This window comes from Rattus norvegicus, chromosome 10, assembly GCF_036323735.1.
Source record: "Rattus norvegicus strain BN/NHsdMcwi chromosome 10, GRCr8, whole genome shotgun sequence".
In the NCBI taxonomy this organism is placed as follows: Eukaryota; Metazoa; Chordata; class Mammalia; order Rodentia; family Muridae; genus Rattus; species Rattus norvegicus.
In genome coordinates, this window is record NC_086028.1 from 84,801,114 (window position 1) to 84,813,552 (window position 12,439).

Sequence of the window (12,439 nt, forward strand, 5' to 3'; positions counted from 1 at the left end):
CTTCTGCCTCAGGCTCTGGAGTGTGGGGATTGTACATGTGGGCCTCCCTCAGTGCCCGCTCAGCCACTATTTCTTGTGCTTATTCTCAGTCATTGCCTTGGTTCCACTAGCTACTGGTGACGTCAGTCAGCCTGAGGTTTAGACAGCTGACCCCTGAGAATCCCTCCACACCTCTGGCTGCCCCCCCTTTCTCTTCTATTCATGTCTTGCCTGTTAATGCTAGATGCTTGCAGTGTTCTGCTTGCCCTGGAAGACGTTTTTCTCTGCTAGAGCTGTCACCTGGCTGGCTTACCATCGTATTTCAGGAGATTTTCCCCTTCCCGTCTTTTGCCTTGGTTCATGTTCTTTGCATTGGTTTTCTTTTTGTGTTTGTAAGAATTTAAAATGTAAGATCTCACGTTTTCCAGGGACATTGGACATCGCTTTCAGTTGAGAATATTCGAAACAAACGAGCTAAGAACATACAATTTCATAACGGAGAAGATGGGTTAACAGAAAAGGAAGCCAAAAAATTTGAATCAGGAAATCCAGTGACTGGAGAGGTGGCTCAGCAATTAAGAGCACTTGATACTTTTCCAGAGGACCAGAGTTCAAATCCCAGCACCCACACTAGCAGCTCACACCAACCTGTAACTCCAGCTGCAGAGGATCTAAGGTTCTCTCTGGCCTCTATGGTCACTTGTAATCACACGCACACACACACACACACACACACACACACACACACACACACGCACACGCTCGAATAATTCAAAATGAGATAAATCCTTTAAAAAGGAAGTCAAAGAAAAAGTTCAGAACAAACCACTTCTAATTAACTTTAGAAGTTACTAAATATTGCACACTCAAAAGATGGCTAGACAATGAATAGCTAGTAAGAGCACCAGTGGAAGGGGAAGCCCTTGGTCCTGCCAAGACTGAACCCCCAGTGAACGTGATTGTTGGGGGAGGGCGGTAATGGGGGGAGGATGGGGAGGGGAACACCCATATAGAAAGGGAGGGGGAGGGGTTAGGGGGATGTTGGCCTAGAAACCGGGAAGGGAAATAACAATCAAAATGTAAATAAGAAATACTCAAGTTAATAAAGATGGAAAAAAATGGCTAGAGTATATCAAAACAGAAGAGCAAACACAAGAAAAGCGTTGAAGTTATAAAAACGTGTCTGAGGGTTTGGGGTGAGGGGTATCATTCTTTCATTGCTACTCCAGCTTAGTTTTTGAGCCAGACTCTTTTGCTGAAGCGGGGGGATTACTCTTTTGTGTCCCCTGGCTGCCAGTAAGTAGCAAGATTCTACCTGTCTCCTCCTCCTCAGTTTTGGGGTGACAGAGTTCACTGCTGTGCTGGGGTCACAGGCGTGCCCTGCTGTGCCCTGCTACTACAGGGGCCTGTAGTCACAGCACTTGGAAGGTGGAGGCTAGGTGACCGGAAATACAAGGTCATCCTTGGTTACTTGTGATCCCGAGGCGGCAACAGCAAATAAACAAAGAGATGATCAATTTCACTACATTTCCAAGGTAAAACTCTAGTAGTGGGCTGACAAAAAAACAAAACAAAACAAAACAACAACAAAAAGACAAAAAATCAAAAAAAAACCCAAAAGAAAACAACAACAACAACAAAAAAAACAAATTAAAAAGAAAAAAAGCCCTTTAAGAATGTAAGCTCATCCCCAAAACTGTTGCTTGTCTGTGGGATACGTTCTACCTGGGCTGCCTTGTCTGGCCTCAGTGGGACAGGATGCACCTAGCCTTGCAGACACTATAAGTACCAGGGTGGGGGGATGCCCAGGGGGTTCCCACTTGCTCAGAGGAGAAGGGAAGGGGGAGATGGGGTAAGGGTTGTGAGAGGGGGTGGCTGGGAGGAGGGCAGTGAGAGGGATGTAAATGAATAATTAAGAAAAAAAAAAAGAAGGATGTAATCTGACTGTGGTGGTGTGCTCCACTTAGAAAGCGGAGGCCGGAGAATCATAGGTTCAAGTAGAGGCTAGCCTGTTTCAATAAACAAACACACACATGTATACACACATGCATACATAAAGGATAACCTTGATTTATTAAGGGGGTGCTCTGAAAGTGAAAGGTTTTAGTTGGGATGAATTTTCTTTTCTTTCTTCCTTTCTTTCTTTCTTCCTTTCTTTCTTTCTTCCTCTCTTTCTTTCTTTCTTTCTTTCTTTCTTTCTTTCTCTCTTTCTCTCTTTCTCTCTTTCTTTCTTTCTTTTTTTTGAGATAGGTTCTCTCTGTGCAGCCTGGTTGGCCTGAACTTTGATGTAGACCAGGCTCAGACTATGGAGATCTACTTGCCTTTGCCTCCTGTATGTTGGGACAAAAGGTGTTGGGATAAAATGATTTTGATGCTCAGGAAGCTATAGGGAAGACAACATACTCAGGAAACCAAGTTAACGGCTGTGGTCTGAAAAAGCCCAATCCAATGAATTAACTTAGAATTTACGTTCGTAGCACCGGGGATCTGAACCAGTCAGTAAAGCAGCAATATGGCCTCAGTCTGAGACCCTGCACCGGTCCGAAGAAGCCAGGTGTGGCAGCATGTGCTGGTAACCCCAGGAATGGGGAGGCAGAGACAGGTGGATCCCTGGGGTTTGCTGGCTAGACAGCTTAAGTCTACGGGGAGTCCTAGGCCACAGAGAGAGACTACGTTTCAAAAATAATTTGGGGGGCTGGGGATTTAGCTCAGTGGTAGAGCGCTTACCTAGGAAGCGCAAGGCCCTGGGTTCGGTCCCCAGCTCCGAAAAAAAAAGAACCAAAAAAAAAAAAATAATTTGGATAGGGGGTGGGGTCGCACCTTTAATCCCAGCACTTCAAAGGCAGAGGCAGGCAGATCTCTGGGTTCCAGGCCAGCCTGGTTCTACAGGATGAGTTCCAGAACGGGCAGGGCTACACAGAGAAACGCTGACTTGAAATAAAAATGTGGATAATGTTCATAAGGAACACATAAGCGCACCTGCTTACCTGCGCATGTATGCACAAGTCCAAAACAAAGTTAGTGGTGTTCTGTAATACCTGAGAAAGCATTTCAGCCCGGGTCCCACAAGGTCTTAAAGTTATGTTTCAACCAAGCTAAACAAACAAATGAAGGAGAGAGAAGGTCACATGACCAGGAGTCAATGTTAACTATAGTCTGTGGAACATGAAAGACCAACAACCGAGAAATTACAAGGAAGTACATACAAAACACAAACACACACACACGTGGCTTTAATGCCTAGGAAGCAAAGGAACTGGAAGGGTTCCCAACAAACAAGTGACTAGCAAAAAAGACACGGGCCTGAATTCATTCCTGGTCCTGTACACCCTCATGCCTGGTTCTGTAAACCAGTCCAGAGCCCGTGGCTGGGGAGGTCACAGGCCCTGGGGTGGATCTCACTACTGCTGTTTTGTTAAATGGCCTCGTTGCCAAAGTGCCTTCTAAATACTTCTATCTATCCCTGTAGATGAGTGTTGCTCTCAGCCCTCGTCAGCGAGGCTCCTTTATGCAACGCGTGACAGGTGATGCAGGGATTCACAACCGGTGGTAAAGCGCTAATACTAAGTGACTGAGTACTCAGCATCAGATGGGTCCGCCACATCATCCCCTCCATGGCTGAGGGAGCATCCCGGAAGAGTGGGCGGGACGTCTGAGTAAGGCAGCCAATAGGGAGAAAAGGGTGAACCGGTGTCTTCTGGACCCGACAGAGCTATTTTACTCAGACTCACTGCGGTTCTGGTTCCCTGCATGAGAGCAGAACAAGTCTGGGCGTAGCAGCATTTCATCCTATACAGCGAAGGGATTCACAAGACCTCATCCTTCCCTAAGGAACTATTAGTTAATGGCTGCTGGAGGCAGGGGTGGGGTGGGGGCGGCACAGCATTCAGCAGTGCAGCCAGGCTCCACTAAATAATCCTTCCCCCATGCTCAAGCAAGCAACACAAATTAAACTCAGTGGGCTCACACACATGAGACATCGAGGTGGAGACATCGAAGTTGGAGACATCGAAGTTGGAGACATCGAAGTTGGAGACATCGAAGTTGGAGACATCGAAGTTGGAGACATCGAAGTTGGAGACATCGAAGTTGGTGACATCGAAGTTGGAGGGGAACTTGTTGAGAAAGAGGAGGGTTTGGGTGGCGTGATGTAAGAGGATAATGGAGAGCAGAAATGACCCAAATCCATTAGATGATGTATAAAATTGCCTTCCCGCCCAAGTCCAAGCCCTCAAACTTATAACCTGTCAAATTGTGAGAAACTGTGAGCCCTTGTTTTTTTGTTTTTTTGTTTTTTTTTTTCCATCTCCATCCAGACTGCATTGCCCAGATGGCCTGGAACTCACAGGGTAGATAGACTAAGGCTGATTTCAAACTCACAGAAATCCATCTGCTTCTGCCTCCTGAGTAGGTGCATTAAAGATAAACACCACCATTCTTGGTCCACCTCGACTTTTGATATATCATCTTTGGCAGGTCCAATCTGCTGCCCTTTGGATCCTGTTAGGGCCAATTAACGTGTGAATTTTCAAGGACTTTGTGTAACAAATGGATTCATTGGATACAATCAGATTTTTTTTTTTATTTAAAAAAAGGGAGGGGGTCGAGGAGATGGCTAAGTGGATAAAAAGCCTTTGCCATGAAAGCGTGAAGACCTGACTCTGAATCCTATGTAAAAGCCAGACTTGCAGAGCAAGTGTCCGTCATCCCAGTGTTTGTATTCGGACATGGTGCTGAGACAGGGGAATCCCTTGAGCTCTCAGGCCAACTATCCTGGTAGGCACAGCAGCACATCGACAAAGAGATCCTGACTCAACCAAGTTGGACCTGAAGTACTAACACTCCAGGTTGTCTCTTGACCTCTACAGGTGTTCCGTGACACCTGTATACTCTCTCTTGCATACGTACACAAGCACACACCACACACACACACACACACACACACACACACACACACACACAGGTCAATCTGAAAAAGTACATAAAAATATAACTAAAAGTGAAATTCAGCTGATGGATTTAAAGAACGGATGAGGCACAACTGAGAAGTAAGTTGGGTGTAGGAAAGCTTGGTGCTGGGCTAGAGAGATGGCTCAGCGGTTAAGTGCACTGACTGCTCTTCCAGAGGTCCTGAGTTCAATTCCCAGCAACCACATGGTGGCTCACAACCATCTGTAAAGAGATCCGATGCCCTCTTCTGGTGTGTCTGAAGACAGCTACAGTGTACTTAGATATAATAAGTAAATCTTAAAAAAAAAAAGCTTGATGCTATTTTTTCAGCATGTGTGTAAAAGCATGGGTTTTGTTATGACAGTTTCTCTCTCTCTCTCTCTCTCTCACACACACACACACACACACACACACACGGATATTTTGCCATATTCCCTCCCTGTTGTTCTCTTTGGCCCTCTCCTCCTCCTGGTCTCCCTCCTCTGGTACTTCAATGTATATTTTTGATAATTATAGATAGATATGTTATTCTAAATGAGACAGGAGAAGGGGAGAGAGGTGAGGGGAAGACAAGGGAGTGACTGGAAACTATGGAAGAGATGTTTGGAAAAAATAGGCAACGATGATAGGAGTTCTTAAAGCCATTTCATCAGAGTCCAAGCAGAACAGATAAAGACAGGAAAAAAAAAATTCTAGAATTCTGGGAAAAAGGTGGCAGGATTTCAAAGTCCTTCCATAAAAGTCACGCAGAACATTCATGTCAGACAACCAAAGCCTACGTACAGTGTTTATAACCGATCTACAGGTAACCATATTGGCATGAGTCGCAACACAGAAACAAGTAGGACAGACTACAGACTACAGGCCTCTAAAGACTCTGATCATAAGACACACCCCCCTCCCCCCAAAGCCAACCAGAAATCATAGCAGATCCCAGAGGAGGAGGGGGTGGGGCTGGAAGAATTTAGCTTTTCCCAGCTGAGTGAAGAGATCTACGAGCTCCAATGGGAATGAGACTGTCCAGGCCTTGTGAGCTCTCAGAAGTGCCCAGCTGTGGCTCTCTGTCCCAAGAGCAGTCCCAGGTGAGGAGAAGCAGCTGGGGGAGGGGCCAGCTGATCAGATCATTGAGATGCAGGAAACAGGAGGGCAAAGTACCAAGTGGGAGGGGAGATGGGAAACCTTAGAAATCAAACCGGCACCTCGTTAAAACTAACGTGTTTTAGTTTACGGAGGAAAGGGCGGGTTCCACGATCACATTCTCACACGTGTGTTATGTGCTTTCCCGGCTCTCTTTTATCTGTTCACTTTCTTCTTCCCCACTGGACACCCCTTTCCCTCACATAGTCCCCCTTCTGTTTTCATGGTTTATGTATTCTTTTGAAATGTAGATGCCGCATACGAGAAGGCATGCAATATTTGTTTTTTTGGACCCATGTTTTTTTTTTTTTCTTAATACTATTATATACGTGGTTTTCTTTATGAGTAAACCATACTCCAGAATCGAGTTTTTCTTTAGTCATCTGTGGTGGTTGAACGAGTTGTCCCTTGTAAGTCTTGGGCATTTGAGGACTTGTTCCCCAATGGGTGGCTGCTTGAGGAGAATTAGGAGTCAAGGCTTTGGTGAAGGAAATGTGCCCCTGGGGGTGGGTTTTGAGGTTTCAGAAGACTCCCCCCACTTCTTGTTATCCCTCTGTGCTTCCTATTTGTGGACAGAGAGGTAAGTTCTCAGCTACTGCTCCAGCACCTGCCTGCCTGCCGCTGCCATGTTTCCCGTCATGGTGGTCACGGTCTCTTATCCTCCTGAAACTGTAAGCTTCAAATAAACTCTCTCTTCTGTAAGTTGCCTTGGTCACGGCGTTTTATCACGCCAATAGAAAGGTGACTAATACACCATCCATCTGTTGATGTTCATGTGGGTTGATTCCTTGTCTTGCTTCTTGAGAACAGTACCTTAGCAGACACGAATGTGCCTGTGCTAGGTTGACTCCCCTGCCTCTGTTTTCGGGATCTGGACGACTCTCCATGCCGACCCATCGCCTCACACTAGTTTACACCCCACCTGCACAGTATGAAGGACCTTGCTCCCCTCGCCTGCAGCAGGGTTATCGCCGTCTGTTTTCTTGACGAAAACTGTGCTGACTGAATGAAGTGGAATTGTGAATTTTGGTGTCAAACACCTTTCATCTGTCTGCTTGTTCTTTGCTATTTGTATTTCTTCTTTTGAGGATTGTCTGTTCAGCTCACGTGCCCATTTACTGAGTGGTTCCTCTATACACATAGATACACACACGTGCATGCACACACACACACACACACACACACACACACACACACTTATATGCATTTATATGCATTCTCTCTCTCTCTCCCTCCCTCTGTGTGTGTGTGTGTTCATACATTGTTGCTATAAAATTATAAGAAAGTGCTGTCTCCCCCCACCCCCCAGGTTCAGCACCTCAGTGCTCCAAGATATCCTGTAGATAGCTTCATCTCAGTCAGCAAAGCGTCTCACCCGTTTTGCTCTATCCCACATCACACTGCCGATGACATCTCTCTGGGCCTGGCAGCCATCTCTCTACTCATCTAGTTCCCAAGGCAGGCTGCCATCACGCCAGAAACACACATTCCAACTCTGTGGTGGCCCACTGTCTCTAGCTGCTGCACACCCTCTTAAACTTAAATCGCCACATGAAAGAACACACAACACAATAACCTCTGATCTAATTGATAAGATATATTTGCCCACCTAAACATACAAAGCCCTGTACACATCCATCCCTTAAGAACATTCATAACAACCTGTAAATACACAGTGGAATCTTTTTTTTTTCAGTTACTACTGTACTTTATTGTGTTCAACCAAATCACCATGTTACAAAAATAGCAAGCTGCCATAATAAAAAATAAGGCTCCTCTATCCAGCACCAGATAGCATCATTTTACTTTCAAGCCTAGAAATTGCACACTTGTATATAAACCAATCGAAGATGAGGATTGAGAGTTCATCTTGGTGGATTTTTCCTTTGATGAATATGAAGTGTCCTTCCTTATCTTTTTTGATGACTTTCAATTGAAAATTGATTTTATTTGATATTAGAATGGCTACTCCAGCTTGCTTCTTCTGACCATTTGCTTGGAAAGTTGTTTTCCAGCTTTTCACTCTGAGGTAGTGTCTGTCTTTGTCTCTGAGGTGTGTTTCCTGTAGGCAGCAGAATGCAGGGTCCTCATTGTGTATCCAGTTTGTTAATCTATGTCTTTTTATTGGGGAATTGAGGCCATTGATGTTGAGAGATATTAAGGAATAGTGATTATTGCTTCCTGTTATATTCATATTTGGATGTGAGGTTATGTTTGTGTGCTTTCATTCTCTTTGTTTTGTTGCCAAGACGATTAGTTTCTTGCTTCTTCTAGGGTATAGCTTGCCTCCTTATGTTGGGCTTTACCCTTTATTATCCTTTGTAGTGCTGGATTTGTAGAAAGATATTGTGTAAATTTGGTTTTGTCATGGAATATCTTGGTTTCTCCATCTATGTTAATTGAGAGTTTTGCAGGATACAGTAACCTGGGCTGGCATTTGTGTTCTCTTAGGGTCTGTATGACATCTGTCCAGGATCTTCTGGCCTTCATAGTTTCTGGCGAAAAGTCTGGTGTGATTCTGATAGGTCTGCCTTTATATGTTACTTGACCTTTTTCCCTTACTGCTTTTAATATTCTTTCTTTATTTTGTGCGTTTGGTGTTTTGACTATTATGTGACGGGAGGTGTTTCTTTTCTGGTCCAATCTATTTGGAGTTCTGTAGGCTTCTTGTATGCCTATGGGTATCTCTTTTTTTAGGTTAGGGAAGTTTTCTTCTATGATTTTGTTGAAGATATTTACTGGTCCTTTGAGCTGGGAGTCTTCACTCTCTTCTATACCTATTATCCTTAGGTTTGATCTTCTCAGTGAGTCCTGGATTTCCTGTATGTTTTGGACCAGTAGCTTTTTCCGCTTTACATTATCTTTGACAGTTGAGTCAATGATTTCTATGGAATCTTCTGCTCCCGAGATTCTCTCTTCCATCTCTTGTATTCTGTTGGTGAAGCTTGTATCTACAGCTCCTTGTCTTTTCTTTTGATTTTCTATGTCCAGGGTTGTTTCCATGTGTTCTTTCTTGATTGCTTCTATTTCCATTTTTAATTCCTTCAACTGTTTGATTGTGTTTTCCTGGAATTCTTTCAGGGATTTTTGCGATTCCTCTCTGTAGGCTTCTACTTGTTCTCTAAGGGAGTTCTTTATGTCTTTCTTGAAGTCCTCCAGCATCATGATCAAATATGATTTTGAAACTAGATCTTGCTTTTCTGGTGTGTTTGGATATTCCGTGTTTGCTTTGGTGGGAGAATTGGGCTCCGATGATGCCATGTAGTCTTGGTTTCTGTTGCTTGGGTTCCTGCGCTTGCCTCTCGCCATCAGATTATCTCTAGTGTTACTTTGTTCTGCTATTTCTGACAGTGGCTAGACTGTCCTATAAGCCTGTGTGTCAGGAGTGCTGTAGACCTGTTTTCCTGTTTTCTTTCAGCCAGTTATGGGGACAGAGTGTTCTGCTTTCGGGCGTGTAGTTTTTCCTCTCTACAGGTCTTCAGCTGTTCCTGTGGGCCTGTGTCTTGAGTTCACCAGGCAGGTTTCTTGCAGGGGAAAAGTTGGTCCTACCTGTGGTTCCAAGGCTCAAGTTTGCTTGTGGGGTACTGCCTAAGTCCTCTCCGCGGCGGCAGCAACCGGGAAGATCTGCGCTGCTCTTTCCGGGAGCCTCCGTGCACCAGGGTTCCAGATGACGTTTGGTGTTTTCCTCTGGCGTCTGGATGTGCACAGAGTGCAGTCTCTTCTGGTTTCCCAGGCTTGTCTGCCTCTCTGAAGGTTTAGCTCTCCCTCCCACGGGATTTGGGTGCAGAGAACTGTTTATCCGGTCTGTTTCCTTCAGGTTCCGGCGGTGTCTCAGGCGCAGGGGTCCTGCCGCTCCTGGGCCCTCCCCTACGGGAACCCAGAGGCCTTATACAGTTGCCTCTTGGGCCAGGGATGTGGGCAGGGGTGAGCAGTGTTGGTGGTCTCCTCCGCTCTGCAGCCTCAGGAGTGCCCACCTGATCAGGCGGTGAGATCTCTCTCCCACGGGGTTTGGGAGCAGAGAGCTGCTGCGGGCTGGGATCCGCGGGTGTGGGGCTACACAGTGGAATCTTAACATCAGCCTCCATGTTCTCTCCGTGGCTTCTTCCGCAGTCTCCGTCCATCCCAGTCTCCTCCTCTTCCCTCGAACCTTTCTCCCGCCCATCCTTCCTTCTTGTCCAATGACAGGCCTCATTCTATCTTGTACCTGCCTTCACCTGCATAATGACATCATCTCACAATACATAGGGTCTTACTATGCAGCTTTTGCTGACTGGAACTTGCTATGTGGACCAGAATGGCTTTGGATTTCATAGAGGTCTGACTGCCTCTGCCTCTTGAGTGCTGGGATTAAAGATGGGCACCACGCCTGGCATTTGCTTTGATCTTTGACAGTTATCTTTACTGAGTTCTTCACAGATTCTAGATGTTAATCTCCCATCAGAGGTTTGACTGGCAAAGGTATTCTCCAATTCTGTTGGCTGCTTTTCCTCCCCTGATTTTTCTCTCTGTTATGCAGGAGCTTTTGATTTTAATGGGAATCCCATCGGCAAATTATTTCCAGAACTGTTGGAGTTTTGTCAGAAAAATCTTTTCCCAAGCTTAGACTTTAAGGTGCTTTTCCTAGGTATTTCAAGGTTTTAGGTCTGACGTTCAGATCTTTACTGAATTGGTTCTTTCCCAGGGTGAGACATAGGAATCTAGCTTTGCTCTACCTGGGGGAATATCTAGTTTTCCCAACACTTCATTGAGAGGGCTTTCTCCCATATGTGTTGTCCCTTTGCCAAACATTGAGTGACTGCAGCTGTGCAGTGCATTCTAGGTCCTTCGTTGTATTATATTGTTCTGTGAGTCTGTTCTTAGAGAGGTTTGTTGTAAAGGTCTATTCTCTTTCTAGTTGTGTTTATACATGTGTGCCTGTGTATTTGCAGTTGAGTGAAGATGCTCTTGGAGTGCACAAGAGGGCACTGGGTCCCCTGGTGCTTGAGTTACAGGTGGTTATAAACACACCTATATGGGTGTGAGGACCAAATTCAGGTCCCCTGGAAGAACAGAATGTACTTTGAAGCACTGAGCCATGCTGGGTAGTTGTGACACACACCTTTAATCCCCAAACTCGGCAGGCAGAGGCAGGTGGATCTCTGAGTTCAATGTCAACCTGGTCTGCAGAGTTCCAGGACAGCCAGGGCTACACAGAGAAGCCCTGTTTCAGGAAACCAATAACCAAACCAAACCAAATCAAACCAAACCTAAACTCCCAAAACAACAAAACAAAAAGCTCCCAAAAAAACCCACTGAGCTGTATCTCCAGCCCCAAAGCCAACAATTTTGAATCCTGTATCCAAGCAAAAGAAAAGAGAATTCTGAGAAATTAAAGAGTCATTTGGAATTGCACCTCATTTTTAAAAATAAGGAATACTTGCCTGGAGAAAATGAGTCAAAGAAACCACGTGAGGCGAAACCCCAGAAAATGTTAATACACAGCAAAGAGAAAATGTAGAAATGGATGTATTCCTGTATGAAACATTTTGTGCCTGCTAATAGATTAAGACGTCATCTATCCCTTCAAAAATCACCTGAAACGCATGAGAAGTAATAGAAGAAAAAGAAAGTTAGCAATACCTAGGCACAAGTTAGTAGACATAAGACACACACATTCACAGGAAGTGTGACGTCCAGGGAGAAGCAGTAACCAGAGGAAAATTACAGTTTGCAACCACACCTAACTTGATTGTATCAAATTACCACCAAACACCATTCTGTAGCATGTGAAATAGCACAGAATGCCTCTTGGGAGCTACTTCCTGCCCTTACAGGAAACCTGAGGTAATTCACTGCCTGAAAGGGCTTCCACACATCTTAGATGTCTGTGACGGTTTTTTGTTTGTTTGTTTTGTTTTGCTTTGCTTTTTGTTTTTGGTAACAACTAACTACTGAAAGCCAGGTATGGTAATTCATGCCTGTATTCCCAGTACTGAGACAGGGGGATTGCTATGTGTTTGAAGTCAGCCTATGTTATATATGAGTTGTAGGCAGACCTGGGATACAGAATGAGATCTTTGCGCTCTCTCTCTCTCTCTCTCTCTCTCTCTCTCTCTCTCTCTCTCTCTCTAAGATTTTATTTATTTTATTTATGAGTACATCGTCACTGTCTTCAGACACACCAGAAGAGGGCATCAGATCCCATTACAGATGGTTGTGAGCCACCATGTGGTTGCTGGGATTTGAACTCAGGACCCCTGGAAAAGCAGTCACTGCTCTTAACCGCTGAGCCATCTCTCCAGCCTCTCCCCTCCAGGTTTTGTCTTAGCAGCAGCAGCAGCAGCAGCAGCAGCAGCAGCAGCAGCAGCAGCAGCAGCAGCAGCAACACCTCCAA